Genomic DNA, 16345 nt, shown 5'->3' with positions numbered 1-16345 from the left:
GGCCTCCTTTTCTTTGGCTTCCTTCTCAGCCACTGCAACACTGAATTTTGCAGTTTCTAGCACAGTGCTAGCAGCCTCTACTACCCCTGTACTCTGTACTCTTTTTACCATCATTCCACCAAGGTAACTAGACCCTGAGGTGTCTTTGCCTTTCTTGCTCTCATTTCTCTTGAGAGACCACATAACTAGTGCAACATTATCCTTATTGAAGGTAACTCCTTCCATGGGTTTGGTCTCTTTTCTTACTGCATCTAACACCAGGGCATCTGCAATATCCCACTCTAGTAAGATTAGCACTCCAGCTTGTGCTACCATATCCCTTCCCTGCTCAGGGGTGATGGTTTTGAATTCCTCCATCATCTCTTGTTTTATTTCTTCCTCCACTGAGGCTGGATCTTTATTGGGCTGCTCAGCCTTTCTTGTCTCACATCTAGCATTATATCTATCTATATGCTGTTTCCAAATGAATTGCATAAATGCTTCCGATGTGACAAAGTTGTCATCAGCTAAAAAGGCACTACTTGCCTTTTTTATCTCTGGATCCCACTCTTGGCCTTTGAGTTCAGTGGAGGTAATATCCATTTCAGCATCAATGGGCTCTTCTGGCATCCCTTCCTCCACTTCATCATAGGTGTATGCAATTTCCCCTAAGCTTCCCAACTGCAAGAGGTGTTCAGCCGCTGCTTGTTCATCTCCTATATGGATAGGGGATTGGGATGGGGAATACAAGGGTGTATCTGATTGCACTTCCTTCCCCACCCTTTGCCTCTTTGGGTTGTCTTGGATGTCAATGACATCTTGTATCTTCCTCTTTCCTTTGGATGTAGAGGGCTCTCCTGTTGTAGGCACCGACACACTGTAACCTGATTTTTTATGCAATGTGTAATCACCAGGAGGAATTGCTTTGTTGGAGGCTGACCTGTTTAGGATCACTCTGGCCTTTTCAGGGTTGCTCCTAATCACAGCTTCCCTCTTCTCCTTTAGTGTTTGCATCACATCTTTAAAGCAAACAATCAAAAATTTTATTTTTTCTTCTAATGGGAAGAAGCTAGACAATGGGTCATAGCTAGCATCAAACTGATGCACAAAATCCAAGGCTTTCTTATAAGCCACCCACTTTTCTTTCCTTAGTTCCTGCTCATCTAGATCAAATTCATTCCTGATGAGGTCTTCAGGAAATTGGAATTGATGAGGCCTACCTCTGCATGCTACCTTCTTCCTGAACACACCGTTGAAGAAGTCCTCTGGATTAGCACACCTGGACACTGCAGTGGATAAATGATAAGGTTTGAGGAAATCCTCAAAACAATTCCAGCCTCCCTTTGTTATTACGAATTGGTGGGCTATGGTAGCTGCAGGGAAAATAGTCCCTTTACCTCTGCCTGTTAACTCTGCCTCTTGTAGGCCACCAATTTGCCTAAGGATCTTCGCTATTCCCACTTTGAGAGGGACCTGATAAGGTAACAAAAATGGAGTACCCCTGAAACCAAAAACTCTGAAAACTGTGGAGACTGGATATAAATAGATGTCGCCCCAGTTATGAACAATTTTGATGTTCTCTACGAATTCTTTTGGCCTTATGAATTCTAGAAGAACCTTGGGGACTCTTGGGTTATCAGAGCAGAGGAGAGTCCTTATTTTGGATGCAAAATATTTATCAAACTTTAGGAAACTAGCATCCTCTCTTTCCCATGACAACACAGTACTCCATAATTGTACTAGCATTTTTTCTCCTTCCTTCTCCTTAACCAGGTCTAGTCCACTGGCGAAATAATCACCACCTTTGAAGAGAAAAAGGTGCATTAAGAGTGAGTACCATCTGAAAGGTCTATCCACCTTTCCATTCTTTATTCCTATCAACCCTCCATGGATAGCATCGACAATGAAAGAGGCATAATCAAATGTGATAGCAAGAGAAGGATTCAAAATCTGGACAATCATTAGCAAGTAATGATTCGACATATTTGCTTCAGCATCTTCTCCTAGAACTTGACAAAGTGCCCAGTACATTCCCTTAGCCCTCAAGGTAAACATACTTAATGAGAAAGGCTCTTGCGTGTTAGGTCCTACAACTGCTAACCCTCCTATTTTCACAAAAAGTTCCTTGAGAGGCCCATTCCTGAGATGACTCCTCTGTGCACCATAAACTTGGGCTAATGATGTGAAATTTATAGGTTCTAAGAAGTTTGTGAACTCATTAAGCCCAAATGCTGTTCTAAACTCTTCAACATTAATTTCTACAAGGGTTTTCCCATTTACATCCCGGATGCATCTTGTGACTGGATCATAATTTAATGCTATTTGGGTTAGCAGGTCTGTATCCATGAATACCCCTGGGACTACTAATTTCCCAACATCCAGTTCCCAGATACTGTTTTGAGGAGTAGGAGAATTTCTCATCCCAAATCCAACTTTGAACAACCCCAACCCGGACAGTCCAACCTGTGGGTCTCTTAGCCAATTACCTTTGTCGTACAATCCTTCTCCTATCTTCAGATGGGGAGCCCTGGGCACTAACTCTTTGGCCTTTGATGCCTGATTGGTTGATAACGTTAACTGTTCTAAAAAGTCATCACATACACTTCTTTCTAAATAGTTAACCTTGCCAGAAAATTCCCTTTTAGGAGCCATTTTGAAAATGCAAGAAAATGAATATCACTCTTAAACAATCCCGCAACAAGAGAATTATCTTACTTAGAACACCACACAAGAATTGCTACAAAAATATGAGAGAACCTGATCTTTGCTTGAAGGAATTTTCTCTGCAACTGAATCGACTTGCTCTGTATCTGAAGAAGATAACTCTGCGTCTGCTCTTCTGCAAAATCTTTTAAGAGATATCTTCACTTGGTAGTTAGGAAATCTAATATTTGTACTCAGGACCTTAACTGTAACATTGATTCCGCATGCTCCGGCCGTCCCTTCGAAATTGAATTCATACAAGAATTCATATTTTTCGCTCCAACGGGTCATAACATTCCTGCAAGTGTTCCATTTTGCTCTTTCACAACTTCGCGAAGCATAATTATCGGACAGCTTAGTCCTGCGAAATAGTGCCAACCGTTCGATCAAAAGAAACTTGATCGAGCGTTAGATTAACTAACGGCTTTGGCCTTTTTCTGGGTCCCACTTTTTTATTGGCTGCATAATACCACGTGGCATCGAATCATTGGCCTTGAAATTCCCTTCGCATTCCACTTTATACTGGCCACGTGTCTTTCCTTTTATACCGACGTTTCCACCTTGGCGGGCCCACACTTTTTCTTAGACCACGTGTCATCATGACACGTGGACGATTCTCGTTTATTCTCGCTATATCGCGGGCATAAAGAGTGACCACTTTACCCTTGCAAAATAGCACTGGCCATTGGATCATCTCTGAAGTTGATCGACATTTAATCCTTTGAAAAGACTCTCAGGAATGGTGGGCCCGCTGACTTGTCACGAACACTTGGCACCCAGTCACTATCGGAGCTGACTTGTCACTCTGTCATTCGCCAGAAGGAAACCACAGGGGCCCCACTTTCGTCTCAACAGCCCTATAGTCCAGGTCATCATCATGACACGTGGACGGTTCTCGTTTATTCTCGCTATTTCGTGGGCATAAAGAGTGAGCATTGTACCCTTGCGAAATAGCGCGGGCCGTTGGATCATCTCTAAAGTTGATCAGCATTTAATCCTTTGAAAAGGCTCTCAGGAATGGTGGGCCCACTGACTTGTCACGAACACTTGGCACCCAGTCACTGTCGGAGCTGACTTGTCACTCTGTCATTTGCCAGAAGGAAACCATGGGGCTTCAATAAATTGTTAACAGCTGTACCTGCCAGGTCATCTCCATCTGTGACCTGACTCACCTCTAGGGCCCGCCTTCATCTTTTAATCCCGACCCTCTGACTGTTGTGACCCGTGCCATGTGCCGCCATTTTACTCGCTGTCAACAACCAGCTGGACCATCTATGTAGCATGCCATGTGGTTTTCGCAACTTTGCTGGTTTTAAACTACGTGCAACTTCGCCTAGCGAAATAGCGCAAGCCGTGGATCCACCCGTGAGATGCGCACTAGTTACTGGGCCCAACAACTTTAGAAGAGAAATATACGAGGCATAAATTTTTCAATTAATTAACATAACCGCCTAGGCAAACAACAAGGGGGGAACACCTCCTACAACCCCATGACCCATTACTTAAGTGAATAAAGTAACGACAAATTAGAAACCAGAGGGTTTAAAACAAATAAGATAGGATCTAAAAAAAAAACCCTTAAACCCTTAAGGTCTAGAACAAAGCTGAAGCACTTGGAATTACACCCTACTCGAAAATTTCAACATACCATAGCCAATCATGGGAAAAGAAAAAAACCAATTTTAATCAGTGATAACACCATCAATGCCAAAGGGGGAGATTGTTGGCAATTGACACTCTACTGGTTGGGTTTCATTATGTTGTCATTGATGGCAACATATTTTTGGGTTCAGGCTTCATATGGTATACCGACAGGTACTTCACAGACTCTACACCAACACCGACAGGATAGAAGATTTGTTTGGTCATCAACAATTCAGACCAACATGGTATGATAAAGGTAATCGGTATTGTAGGCCGACACATCTTGGATCTGACATTGGCAACTTGTTTAATGCTTGTTCATAAGGCCGAAATATCCTTCTAAGCCGACATAAGACATAAATTTGTATAGGGTATATATAGGATATGCATAGATAGAAAAGTAGGGGATGTATAAGGTTATGGATGTAATGTAATGAAAAATATATTAGAGAAACTATGTATGTGAGGAATTCATTGTAAGGGTTATTCTGGTACTTAGGTTTTAACTGGAACATATAGAGCTTAAACTGGAACTGTACTCTGGCATAGGAGATGTTATACTAAGCAGTTCACTATTTTCTGGATTGTAGTCTGGATTATTATGTAGTCAGTGAGACTCCTTTTGTGATGAGCAGTGTGCTCTAGGCTGTAATCCTTCCTACAAGTGCAAGCCCCAACACATATTGTAATATCTCTTCATATGGCCAGTGGATTGATATTGTGGGTCACAAATCCCACCATGGTTTTTCCTCATTGAGGTTTTCCACGTATAAATCTGCGTGTTATGGTTCTCATTTATATGTTTGGCTTATTGGTTGCATTACTTCTTTCAATTTTGTTTATACCGATATAATGGTTGGTGTATGTATATTTTGTTAAAGCTATAATCTTTTATTCTAGTATAACACTGATTCACCCCCCTCTCAATGTTATTGGTTTCCAACAATAAATAAGTAGCAACAATCTTAGGAGTATCTAGGCTCATCATTTTCTACCAAAAACAAGCAATCACCATCTTCATAATCTGATTCATCATCTGAAATACCAACATCATATTTGACATAATAGGCTCTCTTATTAAATTTTCCTTTACCATCTCTAGATTTCTGTTGTAAACCTCTTTTCGAACACCTAGTATCAATATGACCAATCTTTATCTAAAGCATTTAAGGGGTAACATACCTTTGTATTCATTAGTGCCTTTCTTCAGTTTCCTTACAAAGTTTGCTTCCATCTCATATGAAATTTCATCTTTTGGATCTTCCTCAGATGCTTTAAAGACAGATTCAATCTTAACTTTGTCTTTTCCAATCTTCCTTATCTCAAATGTTGATAAAGTACCATAAAGTTTCTCTCTAGTGAACTTCTTTGGATCATAGGTTTCCTCAATAGCTAAGATCTTGTCATTGTAGCTTTTCGGTAGAGACATCAGAATCTTCTCAATTATGTCTTTATTTGTCAAGGTGCCACCAAGTTCTCCGATTTCATTTACTGGACTATCAACCTTATGAATAATAGCTTTTTATGTCTTCTCCTTCCATTTTCAAGTTCTCATATCTACACTTAGCTATTAGCTTCTTTGATAATTTAACTTTATCATTTCCTTCATGGATATATTTCAACTTATACCAAACCTCATAAGCAATATTCAATGAAATAAGCTTTGTCAATTTAGTCTTTGATAAAGTACTAAAGATTGCATACCTTGCCTTTTCATTGCCTTCATAAGCTTGAATCTCGTCAGGAGTGGTAAGACCATTTGCCGGTTAAACATATTGAGTTTCCAAAACTTTCCAAGTATTGTATCCCAAAGAGATCAGATAAACTCTCATCTTCACTTTCCAAAAACTATAGTTGGATCCTTCAAAGATAGGAATAGTCAATTTATGTGCCATCTAATCAGGATCTACCTTAAGCAGTTAAGCTCTTCTCTAAGGAACCAAAGCTATGATACCAATTATTGAATATCCAGGCAACTGAGAGGGGGGGTGAATCAATCGATAACTTAAATCAATTTCTTAAATCCTTTCACACATTTGGAACAACCAAAAGATTTAATAAGTGTAGATATAACATGAAATCTCATACATAACATAGATCACATAATGAACACCAAATATGGTGTGGAAAACCCAAGAAGGGAAAAACCATGGCGAATGTTAGTTCTTAATATAAAACACCAGTTAAGGTGACACTGGTTAAGGTGATTTTTACAAAGGGTGTCTCACTACCATAATTCTCATTGCCCAAAATGTTGGATATTTGGGAGTATGCTGCAAATATGTGCTTTAGAGTTATCTAAGAGATGTGTTGTCATTGATGTCAACATATTTCTCTATCTGTGACAATGTTGCAGTGAAGTTAGTTAGTTGGTTTGTTCAACATATTGATGATCAGAGTTTGCGGATTAAAGGTTTTGTAGAGGATTATGTATAGTTGATTCAGTGCAATTTCCAGAGGTCCGCATGAATATTTGAGTGAGTTATGGATATCTATGTTGTGGCTGGTTTTTTTGTTGTTTAGTGGTGACAGTGTGTTAGTAATTTGATCTGCATTGCTCTGCATTACAATATATTGATATAAAGATTTTGAGGAATGTTTGGGATGTTGATGTGTCTCTTCAATTCAAGTGGTTTGTGGTTTGAAGATCTGCAAATGATTTTCGAGGTTGATAGTCATTGCAGTTAGTCTGGTATGATGATGATATTATTCTAGTAATTTGAGTTGTTGTGGTGGTAATTCATGATGCTTGTGGATGTTTTTGGATCGTGTACATTTTATGTTGGTGGTCCACATTGATCATTTTGTGCATAATTGATGATTTTCTCCAATGTGTTAGTGTTCTTCATTGTTTTGGTCGACCAAATGCTTGTACTGTATTGCAGAAGTTCGATGCATAATTTTTGGAGGTGTGATATGGGTCCGTTCTATGTCTTAGCTAACATTTCTTGGTCCACATGTGATAGTAGAGTGTGTGATTATATTTTTGTAATTAGGTGGTGAGTGTTGAGCCGACCTTGTTGATCTTGCCAAGGTTGATGTCATGTATAAATAAGTGTAATATCTTTGTAATTATGTGTGTGTATGAATGAGAATCAGAAGTGTATGAGTGAATAATGTATACATCTTTCAGAAGCAGAGAAGAAGAGAAAGAATAATTTGTTATGTTATTAAATGGAACTATAACCAGGCATTAGGAGATGTTATTCTATTAGTTCATGATCTTCCATATGTCATCTGAATTTGTTTGTAAGACAGTGAGTCTTCCCTGGGTTGTAGCCCTTTCTTGTTTTTGAGCACTGAGCTCTAGGCAGTGTGCCTGAATGCATGTGCATTCCCCATTTTAATATTTCATATACTTCTAACAGAGTATCATCATATTGTGGGTAGGTTCCCACTATGGTTTTTCCCTTGACTGAGCTTTCTGCATCAAAAATATTGGTGTTATGTGTGTTCTTGATGTGTTGTTGGTTCATGCTTTCATGCTTAATAATCAGATCTGAGAATAAGTTTAATTTGTGTGTTTTTGAGACAACTGATTCACTCCACCCCCTCTCAATTGTATGCCTGGAACCAAAGTTATTTTATCACAGAAAAAGGCTCATTGGCAAAGAAATAAATAAAGAAAAGAAGAATCCACCACTGGAACATAATTTGCAAAACTAGACTGCTTCTGGTGCCTCACACACTAATCACACACTTCACACATCAATATCAAAAATTAGATCCTTCCTTCTCAATCTCATATATCTTCAATAAAAATGCCACACTTTTTTTCATAGTAACACAATAAAATCATCCTCATATAAATATTGTCTTTCGAGAGGCATAATCTTCCAAGTCGGCTACGATAGGGATCTAAAATAGGTCAACACTAAACATTCTGGTGGTGGGAAGGAATGAGAAGTAGACCATACCACAATGCATATCAATGATTAGATCAACATGTTACATTCATTATAAATTCTGGACCCGATTCATGACTCACATGCTACACCAATGTCGCTACACATCCTCAAATTTTAGACTTAATCTGGATCGAGAAACCATTGCCCAATGCAAAAAAAAAATGGAAATAGGACCAAGATTTACATGAATACAATCGATCAACACCATATCCAATAGACAAAAATATCTAGATTGCCATCAACTCAACTAACCCATGTTGAAACACAATTTTTTGAGCACCAAAGGTTCTAGGAGCACATCTTCTAGATCACCAACACCAAGGACATCAATGAAAACCAATATAATCATCAACATCACATTTTCAACAACACAAAGGGGCCTCGTCACTGTATAAATATAAACCCATGTAAATAAACACTTTCAAAAGATAGATCTGACTAAAAGAGAGAACAACAAAATAGAAACTGCGCTGATCCCAGGAGTTTAAATCTTAAACACTTAGCCCAAATAATTTCAAAACTTGACATTGAGAAACTAGTCTTGGAAGAAAAAAATAGTAGAAGACAAAATTTACCAGTCTGAACACTTGTGTGGAGAGATCTTGCTAGAATTTTGTGGAATTTGGCCTCTTTAGATTGTTGTGCATATCTTTTTTAGTTTTCTTGTCCATATCTTCATTTCTAGGTCAGTGGTTGAATGCCACTTTATGCAGTTTGATTTTATGGAAATACTGTTTGCATTGTGATTGTTTTAAAAGGGAATTATGATTGTTGTGAGTGTTGAAAGAACATTTTTGTGTATTATGCATTGTTGTAGTTCCACTTCTCTGATTTTGGGTGTATGAGGCCATATGGGTTTGGATATTTGTAGTGTCTTGAATTTTGGTTTGAAGGTATAGAATTCAATTTCTTGGAAGATATTATTTGTATCGTGGTCTCAAGTTTTGTTTTCAACCTTGTATTTTTTGGAATGTGTTCCTGTGAGTAGTCGTGAAGCTATTTGCTTTTGATTTGGATCATTGATCTTTCATTTTATTTGAAATCTTTTTTTTGGGTTGATTAATTCCCTTGTGAACTTCTGTTTGATGTTGTAATTTGTATCTGAGACTAAACTAGATTTAGTCATTTTATTTTGCTTTGTGTCTGAGTCACTTTTGGGTCTCTGTTGCAATGTGCCACTCTAGTTAATAGAAGCGCTAAACTGTTTTATGTATGTGACACTGTTAATTATATGCGCTACCTTTTTTGTCATATGTGCTACACTATTCCACGTATGCACCAACATTTAGTTTGAATGCATCGTTCTATTGATTATACACATTTTACTATGGTTTATATGCGCTATTTTTTGCTCTTTCTATGCTAAAGGAGTTTGTATATGCACCAAATGAATAAGTGAAGGCACTATTGTTCTGTGTAAATGTGCTAGTTTAGTCTAAGAAAGAACCATTATCGTTTTATGTTTTATTAATCATTTTTGTAGTATATGATTGATTTTGTTAGACCAGAGACTTTTTTGTTGGCATTACATTAAGTTTGTTGATATGATGATATTGAGAAGGTTGTTGGAGATTGATGATATAATTGATAAAGGATGATTACTGTCTTAATAATATTAATTTGTCATTGATGTCAAGCAATTGATTTTCTGATTCAGTATGATGTTGCCATATCTTAAAGAGTATGTTTTGATGAGTATAAAGATGTCGGTAAGTGACACAGAAAGAATATGAAAATGAAGGGGAGTAATAAGTTATTCAATGGGCAACTATTACCGAGTTAGACAATGATGAGATTATGTTATTTTGATTGTTTTGATATCCTATATATGTATTCAAAGACTGAATAAGAAGGAGAAAATATTTCATGTAACATAATGAGTAAAGGTTTGATACTGTTCTATTTTAACCGAGCAAGGAGCTAGTCGATAAACACCGAGGTTATCAGTGTCGGTTAAATAAGAAAGAAGTTATCGAGTAAAGTTCAGTATTTACTGAGTATCAACCGAGCAGTAACATAATGCATTGGATGAATAAATACATTATTAAATGAAGGATGCCAATGAGCTGGAGATTTGTAGAAGATTGGAATGTCATGCAAGAAGTTTGTTAAGGATCAACGGCAATGAAAATTCAAGAGTTGGATCTACAACACAGATTGAATGGTCATAACCGAGCACAAGTACCAAGGAAGGTATACAAGTTTCAAGGCAAGATAAAAAAAATTTAGTTCAAAGGATTCAATAAACCTAGTCAAGTTTGAAGATCTGATGGCTAAGATTAATCATGGGAAATGTGATTAAGGAGATTAAGTGGTTAGGAATTGCTTATAAATAAGGAAAAGTTGATGAACAAAGAATGTGGGAAAATAAAAGAGCAGTGATACTGCAGAGGTGATTACTGAGTACAGAAGATTGAAGATCTGATTGAAGAATAGATTGAGAAGCCCAGCAAGGAGGAAGATAAGTCTTTTGACAAGATTATTTTGAGCACATAGAGTTTGCTTTAACATTTTAGATGTGAAGTTGCAGATATATTTTATTACTGTTATTTATTTTGTAAGTGACAGGAAATATTTTAACCGAGTGGACTTAACAGTCTTATTTGTAAATCCTCTAGCAAGGTAACATTCTGAATGAGTGTTTGAAATCCTTTGACAAGGTCACTTCTAACAAAGTGCAAGATTCTGATAGATCTGAGGGAAATCCCTTGACCGGGTCACATCTAGCAATGTGTTTATATAATCTTTAACAGGATTGGCTTTTAACCGAGCATACTCTAGAAGAGTATATTTTCTTAGTGGGTCTGAAATCCCACAATGGTTTTTCCCTATTTGGGTTTCCACGTTAAATCTGGTGTTAAATGTGTTTTGATGTTTCAAGTTTATCAGTTTATGAGTTTGAATGATTTACAGTCATAGTTGCATATCAAGTAAGTTCTACCAAGGTTGAATTTGATGAATATTTGTTATTGTGAGTTTATCTGATTCACCCCCCCCTCTCATCTAACTAACAATTGGTATTAGAGCTAGAAATCCGAAAGAAAAGTTTAAAGCAACTTGAGGCAAGATCCGAAGATGTATAAAAGGGATGCACCAAAGTTGAACAAGTCAAGTTTCTCCACATTGCAGAAAAGGATGAAGTTGCACTTATCAGGAATTGGAGAATATGCAACATATTATCTGGAGAATGATTACACTGCACCTAGCACCTACCCGATTACAATGGAAGAGATAAAGGAAAAGCAAGAACATATTCAAGCAATGATTGAAATAACATCAACATTGACCGACTCAGAGTTTAATGATCTAGAAGGCTATAATGATGCCAAAACTATGTGGAATAAGCTTATATCTATGTATGGTGGTGATGAACATGTTCAAAGAGAAAAAGTAGATAGTCTAAGAGGACAACTTGAATCCATGAGAATGAATGAAGGTGAGAACATAATCCAATACAGTACAAGGTTAAAGGAAGCTATCAATCAAATCAAAGGAGAAGGAGGAACTATTGAAGAAAAGGATGTAACAAGTAAGTTGCTGAGAACACTTCTACCTGCTTATGCCATTCAAGTCTCTACAATTAATGAATTAAGGTCTGTACCAAACATGCCAGTCTCTTTGGATGCTAATATTGGTAAGCTACATGCTTTTGAGTTGAGTAATTTTGATAACAGTGGGTCTTTGGTAAACAAAGTTGAATCTACATTCAGTTCTTTTCATCTTGGTGAATCTAATGATTACAATGATAGAATGTATAAGTATGCTGAAGGAAATCACAGTGGAGCAAGTGAGAGATTTCACAAAAACATGGAAGAAGTACACAAACTACATGAGGAAATCAGAAAGCCAGAAGAGTTTGAAGCATTATTGGCCAGAAGGTTACCAAGAGGCAAAGGTAAGTATAAAGGAAAGTTACCTTTGAAATGTTTTAACTGTGATAAAATTGGACATATGGCTTCGAATTGTCCTGACAAAGAATCTAGTGAAAAGAGAGAATACCGAGATGACAGACAGAAAGACAACCAATACAAAGGGCACCAAGACTTCAGAAGGAGAGATAGAAAGACATGCTTAGTAGCTGATGAGGAATCCAATGATGATAAATCTGATGGGACTGAGACAGAGGAAGTTGTATATGTGGTTATCAAAGATGGATCAGATGAAGAAAGGTATGAAGAAAAATCCTTAATATCAAACATAAATAATAATGATTCTTGGATCATAGATAGTGGATGCTCACATCACATGACTGGTGATAAACACAAGTTTGTTAAATTAGAAGATTATGATGGAGGTTATGTAAGATTTGGTAATGATGCACCGTGTCATGTGAAAGGTAAAGGATCTATCACACTTCTTGACAATGCTAAATGTGATGATGTATATTGGGTTGAAGGTCTGAAATAAAATTTGTTGAGTGTAGCACAGCTAAACAATACAGGATACCGAATGGAATTTCAGAAAGGAATTGTCAAAGTTCATGACAAACATGGAAAGTTGGCTGCTACTAGGACTCAAACAAGAGGTAATACATTTCATCTTGACTCAACTCAGAACAATTGTCTGTATGCAAAAATAGAAGATACCTGGTTATGGCATAAAAGGTTTTGTCATGTAAATTTTGATAACCTGATCAAAATAAGTAAGAAGCATCGAGTAAGAGGTCTACCAAGCTTGGAAAAACTTGAGAATGCAATATGCCAAGGATGCCAGATGGGTAAGATGACAAAATCAAGCTTTACAAGTAAGTTTTACACTTCTATAGGAATTTTAGATCTTGCTCACATTGATCTTTGTGGTCCTATGAAAGTTCAAAGTTATTATGGTGATAAATACTTCATATTATTTGTGGATGATTACTCAAGGATGATGCCAGTTATGTTTTTAAAAGAGAAATCAGAAGCCTTTCAAATGTTCAAATGGTATAAGGCAAGAGTTGAAAATAAAATAGGAAGACAGTTGAAATGTCTAAGATCTGATAGAGGAGAGTTCATTTCAGATGAATTTAACTTATTCTGCAATGATCATGGTATAAAGAGACAAGTGTCTACACTGAGAACACCACAACAAAATGGGATAGTTGAAAGAAAAAATAGATCAATTGTAGATTGTTCCAGAACCTTGATGATAGAAAAGAGAGTACCTCAAATATTTTGGAGAGAAGCAATAAGCACTGCAATTTACACCCTGAATCGAGTATAACTGAAGAAAGGAACTATGAAGACACCATATGAAATCTGGTATGACAAGAAACCAAATGTAAGTTATTTTAAAATATTTGGAAGTAGATGTTATGTTCACAAAAATGACAGAAATGGAAAATTTGATCAGAAAAGCGAGGAAGGAACATTTCTTGGTTATTCCTCTAGGAGTAAAGCATTTAAATGTCTGATCAAATCATCTAACAAAATAGTGGAAAGTACAAATGTGAAAACTGATGAATTTGTAGAAAGGAATGATGAAGGAAACTCCAAAGAACCAGAAGATTATGAAGAGTTTGTATATGTACAACTGAGAAGTCTAATCGAGAAAGCCGATGAAGAAAATACTCAGTTATCGAGTGATGAAGAAGATCATATAGAGCCTACCAAGCCTATATTAGCAAAATATGTTAGAATAAGTCATGAATCAAGTCATATTATAGGAGATAAGGATGCTCCAGTGATGACAAGGAACAAACTGAGACATAACACATGTCTAATATTCGAGTTTGAACCAAGGATAGTAAAAGAGGCATCAAGCAATGAAGATTGGGTGAATGCTATGAAAGAAGAGATTGAACAAATCAAGAAAAATAAAACATGGGCACTGGTCCCAAGAACAAAAGAGAAAAATGTAATCGGTACAAAGTGGATTTTTAGAAATAAGCTAAATGAAAAAGGTGAGGTCATTCGGAATAAAGCAAGGCTAGTTTACAAAGGTTATGCTCAAGAAGAAGGAATAGACTATGGTGAGACTTTTGCACCTGTGGCAAGACTTGAGGAAGTGAGAACATTGTTGGCATATGTTGCTTACAAAAATTTCAAGGTATATCAAATGGATGTTACATCTGCATTTTTGAATGGTATACTAGAAGAAGAAGTTTACATTGAACAGCCTGAAGGATTTATTGAAGAGAAGAATAAAGATCAGGTATGTAAGTTGAACAAAGATTTATATGGCCTAAAGCAAGCACCTAGAGCATGGTATGAAAGGTTTCACTCTTACTTAATCAAGATTGGATTTATGAGGACTTGTGAAAATAGAAACATGTATATGAAGAATGATGAGGATAATGGAATATTGATTTCAACCATATTTGTTGATGATATTATTTTTTGTGGAAATGAAATGTGCAAAGAATTTGAGATGTCATTAATTGGTAAAATAAAGTATTTTATAGGTTTACAGATACTACAAATGAAAAATGGGATTTTCATTACTCAATCCAAGTATATAAAGGAAATCTTGAAGAAATTTGGAATGGAGGATTCTAAACCTGTAAGTACTCCTATGACTACTAATTGTAAACTATCAAAGAATGATGAATCTGCATCTGTTGATGAGACACTTTACCAATCTATGATTGGAAAGTTGCAATATGTAGTTCATAGCAGGCTTGATATAGCACATGTAGTAGGTATAGCTGCAAGATTTTCTGCAAATCCCAAAGAAACCCATATGACAACAATCAAAATAATTTTTCAGATACTTGAGAGGAACTGAAGATTATGGTTTGCTATATAAAAAGAGGAATGATTTTGACTTAAAAGTTTGTAATGATGCTGATTGGGCAGGAAATATTGATGACAGGAAAAGCACAAGCGGTGGAGCTTTCTTTTTGGGAGAAAGACTAGTGAGTTGGCTTAGCAAGAAACAAGGATGCATTTCACAGTCAATAGCTGAAGCTGAATATGTCACTGCAGCATTGAATTGTACCAATATAGCATGGATCAAACAATTGTTGGAAGTTATGAATGAGATAGTTACTGAGCCAGTAACTATATTTTGTGATATTACAAGTGCTATTAACATTTCAAAGAATCCGGTAATGCACTCTAAGACAAACCATATCTCTATAAAGTATCATTATCTAAGAGAAGAAGTTCAAGAAAAGAAAGTTGTGCTGGAATATGTTAGCACAAAGGAACAATTAGTAGACATCTTCACAAAGCCATTGCCAAGGGACACTTTTGAGTATCTCAGAAGTAAGTTAAGGGTCCTACCCCTATCTAGTACTCACTGATAGAGTTCAGTGAAAGCATCAATTCTATGACTCTACAAAATACTATTTGTGAGTTGATATTGATTTACACACTTTAGAAGGTTGTCTAAAGTTCTGCAGGAAACAATGAATGAAGACAAGATGCCCTGACCGAGACTTAGATGATACATTTGTATATGTTTTAACAACAAGGAAATTACTTCACAGGGGAAGTAATCATGAATTAGTTTTACTTTTGGCATTGTTGTCAAACGGGGAGAAGACTAATGACAGGGAGAGAAGATTACAGGAGAAGTTTACAGCTCAAGGATAACATGAGAAGAATAACAACAATCCAAATCAATTGGAATAAATCAAGTTGGTATTGCCATCAATGCCAAAGGGGGAGATTGTTGGTAATTCCGCATGGGTATCACAGATGTTGGGGTAAGAGACCCCAAGATAATCCCTTTTTATTGTGATAGCATGTGATGACACTCTTCCCTATATGTGTCCTAGTTCCTTGAGCCTTGATTTGATTGGCATCCTCTAGCATCTTGTTGTCTTTGTGCCTTATGGTTGAGCCTTGTGTTGTGTATTTGATTATGACCTTTGTGGTTGGGTTTCAATTGTGGTTGTTGCCTATATTTATGTCCTTTGGTTGTTAGGTGTCAGCCTAGGTTTAGAGTGTGTGTGGGACATTATGTCATTCTTTAGAGCATGGGAGTTGGACCTTTTGGTTCCACATTGTCGGGTGGTTTGATGCCTTCTTCCATTGGGATTTCCCTTGCTGGATGTTCATGTGCACGAATGTGGATGCTTTATCTCTTCAACTTGTTATTGAGAAGTTATCATGTATTCCTTGTAATTGGAAGACTTCATTTTAATCATGTACCTTGGATAATTATATTTGTAGCTAGAAATTATG

The sequence above is a fragment of the Cryptomeria japonica genome, chromosome 7, assembly GCF_030272615.1.
Source record: "Cryptomeria japonica chromosome 7, Sugi_1.0, whole genome shotgun sequence".
Classification (NCBI taxonomy): Eukaryota; Viridiplantae; Streptophyta; class Pinopsida; order Cupressales; family Cupressaceae; genus Cryptomeria; species Cryptomeria japonica.
Note: the sequence above shows the minus strand (reverse complement) of the source record.